The sequence below is a fragment of the Capricornis sumatraensis genome, chromosome 19, assembly GCF_032405125.1.
Source record: "Capricornis sumatraensis isolate serow.1 chromosome 19, serow.2, whole genome shotgun sequence".
Classification (NCBI taxonomy): Eukaryota; Metazoa; Chordata; class Mammalia; order Artiodactyla; family Bovidae; genus Capricornis; species Capricornis sumatraensis.
This window is the reverse complement of record NC_091087.1, coordinates 53408733-53416621: the sequence shown is the minus strand read 5'-3', so window position 1 is coordinate 53416621 and position 7889 is coordinate 53408733. Positions and strand designations below refer to the sequence as shown.

The 7889-nt window shown below is 38.7% G+C and overlaps 1 pseudogene; it reads left to right on the top strand.

The window, feature by feature from the left end:
* The first annotated feature begins 4062 nt into the window (after nucleotides 1–4062).
* On the top strand, nucleotides 4063–5939 carry LOC138095001 (large ribosomal subunit protein P1 pseudogene; annotated as a pseudogene).
* The last annotated feature ends 1950 nt before the right edge of the window (nucleotides 5940–7889 follow it).

Sequence of the window (7889 nt, the reverse complement as noted above, 5' to 3'; positions counted from 1 at the left end):
GCTAAGGTGAAGTTCTCCTACCGGTAGGGGCTAGACTGACTCTGGACACAGACTCCTGCTCTTTGCATGTTATCTTCAGGCCTAGTTCCATTTTCTCAAGCCCACCAATCTTTCTCTCTCACCTGATCCTGTCTCTCATGCCCCAGACTAGAAAATCTTTCACAAGTGCTAGGAGGCATGTTAGTCAGAATGATTAATCATGATCACTGGAGCAACAAGTGCAAAAATCCCAGTGGCTTAACACAAGGCTTATTTCTCATTCACAGCACAGTTCAATATGGGTCCTTGGCCCTCTTGACCAGCTACTCCTTAAGTCTGGGGAGCCAGGTTACTTTCATCTTGTGGCTACACAATGTGGAGCATGTGACTTTCAAGGCCACAGAAGAATAGCAAAAGAAGACTAGCACTTCTAGTCTTAGATACAAGATGTTTCTAGATACAAGATACTTTTAGAAGATACAAGGTGTTTTTAAAGATCAAGTCTGGGGATTTCCCTGGCAGCCCAGTGGTTAAGAATCCACCTTGCAATGCAGGGGACACGGGTTTATTCCCTGGTCAGGGAACTAAGATCCCACATACCCTGGAGCAACTAAGTCTGCACGTCACAGCTAGAGTTCACATGAAAGATCTGCATGAGCCAACATCCTGTGTGCCACAGCTAAAACCTGATGCAGCCAAATAGAAAGGATCAAGTCTGAAAATAGGATACATCATATTGACTAATATTCTATTTTATAGAACTCAGCCATGTTGTCCCAGACTTGTCTACAGAGGAGGCTGGAATGTGTAACCTTTCTGTGTGGTGAAAGAATATAAAGAATACTAAACTTTTTCTCTGTCAGTGAGGTAAGGAGTCTTACTCTTTCTCAGGAGGTTTTGTATGTGCCGTGAGTCCCTTTATGTCCAGCAAAGCAGACTGGCAGAATCACGAAACATTCAAACTTATGCTTACTCTTACATTCTTGGCTAATGAAAAATGTTTTGTCACCATTTTAACAAAGGGAAAATGAAGATTCCCTCTGTTACGGAGAAACACGGGGTCAATGGCAGACATGTCAAAGGAACCTCAAGTCCTAAGAAGAAAATGAACCCAAGGTGTCCCCAAGAATGATTGTTGCCATTTTTAGAGATCTTATTATATTTGAATCTTGATGCTAACTTGATATTTGAATTTAATTAATCCACTATTTATGGTATAACAACTCTCTCTATAACCTCTATCATCAAACATAGTTATATAAAAACAAAACATACAAGGACCCAACTCTCAAAGAATTTATGGTCCAATGGAAGGAACAACATTCAAATAACTAAAGGTAAGAAATTTTGGTTATTTTATAATTATTTAATTCAGATATTTATGTATGTGTTATAATCAGCCAGAAGTTGGGGGTGGGAGGCAGTGCTTTCATGTGCTGGCCCCAAATTACTGAATAGTCTTCAAGGAATTTGGTAAAACTCAATGATAAGGAAATATTTTGAAATAAGATTGCATTAAAAAAACACTCATTTCTAATTGATATCTAAAGATGGAAAATTTAATCCTCTACAAGTTAACTTTGAGAGCTCCACCAACCAATAGAATCATACAACTGGAATCAAAGAAATTAAAATGCACATGTATATGGGTGCTTTTGCTCTGCAAAATGCTGTCTGTTTTCCAGAAATATCAGTAGCACCCAAGAGCTTGTCAGAAATATATAGTCTTGGGTTCTGCCCAAGACATACTGAATTAGAATTGCATTTTAATAAGTTCCCAGGTGATTTGTATGCACACTAAAGTAAGAGAAACAGTGATATTAAATAAACTAGGGCTCTGTAACAATCTAGACTAGAAAAGAGGGATGGGGAGGGAGGTGGGAGGGAGGCCAGGAGGGAGGGAACAGAGATATACCTAAAAGTGATTCATGTTGATGTTTGATAGAAACCAACACAATATTATAAAGCAATGATCCCTCAATTAAAATTAAATAAATTTAATATTAAAATTTCATGTCTCCACATAAATTTGGAATAATACTTCTAAGAATATGCAGAGATATATAAGCCCCAAACATGTATCCTTCACTTCAAAATAGCATTTTGCTTTCTGACATTTCCCATCTATTATGAAACAGATGAGAACTCCCTACACAAATAAGCAATATGATTCAATTAAAGTCACCTGAATTTTAGCATTTCTAAAAACAGATGGCAAAATAGTTTAATCCATGCAAATGGGTTCAAACAAAAGCATGAAGATGATAAACAAAAATGGGGGAGTGTACGTCTAGGTAGACACAGAGATTTATGATCTCAAATTTTGTGTATATATCAATAAATGTCAGTTTTTTCTTTTCGGGGGTTTTCTTTTGTTACTAAGGGTACAAAAATTCCCACAGATGTACAAATTAATAAATCTTGTTTTCAAATTTTCATAGGAATTTGTAGGTGATGGCTGAAACGGATGAAAGTTGATTTTCAAAAGTTAAAGTCTTGAAGAAGCTCTCCCTGTTGCAGTCAAGTAGTCAGACAAGAGGATGAAAAGGAGAACCGAAGAGAAATTTTTCTAAGGTTCTTATTCTCCAGAGAAGGGAGTGAAAGGAGTAAAGAATAGCCAGAAGTGTTGGAAGCCGCTGGCCATCAATATCCAATCCCTTTCATCATAACTCTAAACAACATATTATAAAACTGTAGAGCAGATATTTCTGTGGAGCCTTTTTACAGCTTGCTCCCACTGCCACATTACCAACTGAGCTACTCTTGCTAATGTGACGTATTTTTTAATTAGAGCCATTTGTTTTGTAGAATGAGTGATACCTTCCTGAAGATCCCATTCCTGCTGTTTCTAAGCCTCTTTGCCTTGAGGACTCTTCTGCACCAGTGAGCCTAAAGCTAGTCTTGCTTCTCACAGAAGCAGAGTGTTACATTTCAATACTACAGACTACTTCAAAATCATGTTTTCATTTCCCAGAAAGAGTATTTTAAAATGCATTACACTTCAGGGGATGCATCCTGCCTAAGTCCAGGACCATGGAGCCCTGAACAAGCCTTGGAAAGGACTCACTTTTTCCTTTTGCTGAAAGATAAAGGCGGGGCAAGGGGTGGGTCCCAGGGCTCTCCTGGAGCCCCATTTCACAGGTAGGTCAGACCTGGTTTTCTCCCAGGTTCATGCCCCAGTTCAGCGGTAATTGCAGAGAAAGGCTAACCCCCATCATGATTTCACAGTCAATGAGAGCAGAACCAGAGGACAGCTGCTCTGAGAACCCTCTCTGCATAACTTCTGAAAGAAATCCCCAAATTTTACCTCCTTTCCCCACACCCTGCACCTCTGCCCCAGAGAATTTCTACCTCAGAGAACTGGCTCTACACAGAATTAAGCATACACTTTTAAATAATAACAGAAGAGTGAAATATAACACTTCCATTCTGAAGAGTTTATAGTACTTTCAAATCTTCTTTTTCAATTACCCATAGAGATGTTTTAATTTAACATTTGGTGGCAGCCAATTCTGAAAGAAGAAACTGATAAGTAGACAGATCTACATTTAAGATTGAAGAAGTAGTGACTTCAGATTCCCTAGGCTGTAAAGCTTGTTCTGTAGCATTTTATTTTAGATTCAGCCTTCTCTATTACTTTAAGGAGAGAGAAATTTACGAAGTACACAGTAGGCAAGGATCAATCAATTTTAGCAAAAGGATTTTTCACAGGTTTCTTTAAGTTTCTTTAGTACATAAAAAACCTTGTTTGGGCTTACAAAATTATTGAGCATAAAGTGGACAAACAGTATAATCTCTCATTACTAGCGACACCTAAACTAAACCGAGTCTAACAAAGGTTATCAAGAGTTATTTTTCAGGTATTTGGTTAGTAAACAACTATTAAGCAGTTGTTATGTCAGTGTTCCGCACATGATAAACCAAACCTAGTGAAATACACATCATGCCTTCGAAGCCTCCGCAGGGCCACAGAGATGTCCAGCATCACAGCCCACTAGATATGGGTTTTCAGGGCAGAGCTCCTGTTCGCAGCCTCACCTGCACTGCATCTGCTTCAGGTGGTTTTGGGGGGGGTAGCCGAACATGGTGACTCCCTTTCCTGCACCCTCTTCTTCCACTCTCATGCCTCCCTATCGAAACTACAAGTTACCAGTTGCAACACTAAGAAAATGCCGGGAAGTCCATTGGGAGAGGAAAGTAATCATTTTAGTACCAGTTCTCTTCACCTCTGACCTCCACTGCCTGCCATCTGTTTACTTTATTTGGAAGTTTAAAAAGGAGAAAAGATCATAAAACTCCCAGATGTATTATTCACTGGCATCTATTGTAACCAACTGAGGGTGCTGTTAGAACTAACCAGGTATCCGGAAAGTCAGAAAACTAAATTCTCAGTTTGGTGTTGTTTTCCTTTCATTTGTTCACGATAGCACACCCTGCCCTAACTGAGAAACCACGTTGAAGACCACAACGTACTGAAAGAGTAATTCCTGAAGCAGGGAAATCTACATACAGGGTTCAAAAGGGGAAAAAGTAGACACCCAAAATACCTATTCACTTTTCCAAATAAATAAATAACCATTGTAATCTTTAAAATGAGTGAGAGCCAATATTTGTTGAACAATGATTAAGCGTCAAACATTGGGTTGAGTGTTTCACACACCATAGAAACCCTCTGAGGGAGGTGCTTATATTATCACCTCCATTTTACAGGTGAGAAACCCCAGGGATGGAAAGGTTACCTAACTCACCAGATACACAGGCAGACACTGATTTGTGGAGCTAGGAATTTTTTTTTTTCAGCTCAACCACTAAGCCATACTGCCATATCACGAAAGAATATTTCCATGAAACCTCACAAAGTTTGAGATGTGAAATCACCAGCAGAAAAGACTGTGGAAGCTGCTCTCACAGAATATTTGAGCAGATGAGAAAAGTAGAAAACCAATCCCTAACACTTCCTGTGCATTTACAAATTCTAGGCACTATGATAAACCCCTCACTTGCATTATCTCATTTACTTCTCACAACCCTATTAAGAAAAGTTTGCTATTATTATTCCAACACCCATTTAACTAGTGAAGAAATTGAGGTATAAAAAAAGATCACCTGGTGGCCCAAAATCACAGGATAGATTTGAACTCAACTTTGAGTCCAGAGCTAGAGGTTTCACCATTTTGCTAAATCATACTTTTTAGATAAATCACGCATGGGTAGGGTGGAATTGAACTTGAAGCTATCTCAAACATTTAGGAGTTTACAATTTAAAGTACCTATTATTTGTTATTTTTAAATTACTGATAATCCTGTGGTGATTGTTCAGATTTTTCATGAGAAGATTAATAAACAAAGAACTTCAAAAAAATATATAACGACACAAGCAATATAAAGCATCCGTTTCTCTTTTCCTTAACTTTCAAATCACCAGGTTACTGCCTTTGGAGAAGTCTCCTGTAACTTGTAAATATTTAAAGATACATCTTTAAAACAAGGAAGCTGTTTAACCTAAAGCTTTAACTCTAATAAGAATTCACTACCTCTTTCTTTTTTCCTCCACTGCCACTAAGGTGCTCAGTCCTTCCAAGAAGCTAAGGCTTTAGGGTGAGACCCTCACTTTATCTGGAGACTAGCACTCACCAGCATCACGGTCTCTGTCTCGGAGCAAGCTGCATCTACTCAGCCCTCATTCTGCAGGACGATGAGGTGACGGTCATGGAGGATAAGATCAATGTCCTCATTAAAGCAGCCCATGTAAATGTTGATGGCCAGGCTTGTTTACAAAGGCTTTGGCCAATGTAAACATTGGGAGCCTCAACTGCAATGTAGGGGCTGGTGGACCTGCCCCAGCAGGAGGTCCTGCCCCATCTACCACTGCTGCCCAAGCTGAGGAGAAGAAAGTAGAAGCATAGAAAGCAGAATCTAAAGAGTCTGATGATGACATGGGCTTCGGTCTTTTTGACTAAACCTCTTTAGTAACACATTCAATAAAAGCTGAGCTCTTTAAAAATAAAAAATAATTCACTACCAATTCGTAGCCCTAACTTGTGCATCTGGTTAAACCATGGAATCAGAGGTATTGGAACATACCAGAGGGATTTATGAACTTAAGGTGCTCCAGGAACTTAAGGTTCAAAGCAAAGTGGTCTAAGAAGAATGTCACATTTTTGGTAGGTAATGTCCTTTCTTCATGTGAGTTTAGTCAAAACAACACAAGCATTACTTTTAAAATAATAATATATAACGATGAGAAAATTCTCACGGAAGCATCAAAATACTGAGTGGGTAGAACAGACTCTTACTTCCCTTGAGTGGCTAGAACAGTCTCTCATGTGAGTATCTAAACACCTATTTAGATCATTCAAATGCCATACACATCAAAACACTCCATCTTAACACTTCCTTTGAAGTCACGACAATCAGTTTTTTATTAGTGTCATTATTTAGCATTTCTATAGCACTTCACTTTTGACAGGTGCTTTATAATTATTTCTACTCTTGGTTAACTCCTACTCATTCATTAGCATGCAGTTACTTTCCCAATAAAATATATGTAAATTCCTTGACAAAACTGAATCTAACCAAAACCAAGAAGTTTTTATGTCAGAATTTCAGACAAACATGTACCCTCAGGACAAATAAGGCAAACAGATAGATAATAGATGGGTATAGATGGATGATAGATAGACAAACAAATATAGTAACATATAAGAAAATAACTCCAAGGACCAGTAACATTTTTGTCTTGGTTCAAAGGCAGCTTGGGAATATCAGTCACGTCCCTGTTGCCATGACAGAATGAATAAAAGAGAAACCAGTGGTCACATATGGACTAAAATTGTTGAAAGAGTAATTGAATATGGCCAGAGACTGCTAGTTATTAGCCAGCGTCCATTCTCTTTTTCTTCCTTTAAGTAACAGAATCTCCAGTCACCCATCTAGACAGTACATTTCCCAGACTCCCTTACAGCTAAAAGTAGCAACATAACTAAGTTCAGGCCAATAAGATGTGAGAAGTAACATGTGCAGCTTCTGAGTCACCTCCTTAATCATAAAGCTTCTTGCCAGAGACCACAATTAATCTAGTTAGCCCCTGTCATCATACATAGTTTCAAACTCTTTTTCTTGTCCTGAGAACTTCTAAGATCAACTTAGCAAGTATCAAATATGCAAATACACAACACTGTATTGTTAACTACAGTAACCATGCTATATATTGCATCCCTGTGACTTACTTATATTGTAACTGAAAGCTTGTACCTTTTGACCCTCTTCACCCATTTTGTCCACCTGCCACACCCTGCCTCTGGTAACCACCAATCTGTCCTCTGTATTTATAAGCTTAGTTTTTCATTTTGATTCCACATATAAGATTATATGGTATATATCCTTTTCTGTTTGACTTATTTCACTTAGCATAGTATCCTCAAGATTCACTCATCTTGTTGCAAATGGTAAGATTTCATGCCTTTTATGACTGAATAATATTGCACTGCATATATATTCCTCATTTTCTTTATTCACTCATTCATCAGTGGACACTCAGGTTGTTTCCCTTAGGTTCGACACTTAGGTTGGCTACTGTAAGTAGTGATTCAACGAACATGCTGGACAGGGGGCCAGTGTACAAATCTCAAGTTAGTGTTTTTGTTCCTTCAGGTAGAGACTCAAAAGTGGAATTTCTGGATCATATGATAGCTCTATTTTTAATTTTTTGAAGCCCATCTATACTGTTTTCCATAGTGCTGCACCAGAGGATGAGATGGCTGGATGGCATCATTGACTCAGTGGACATGAGTATGAGTAAACTCCAGGATTTGGTGATGGACAGGGAGGCCTGGTGTGCTGCAGTCCGTGGGGTTGCAAAGAGTCGGACACGACCGAGTGACTGAAGTGAACTGAACTGCACCAATTTA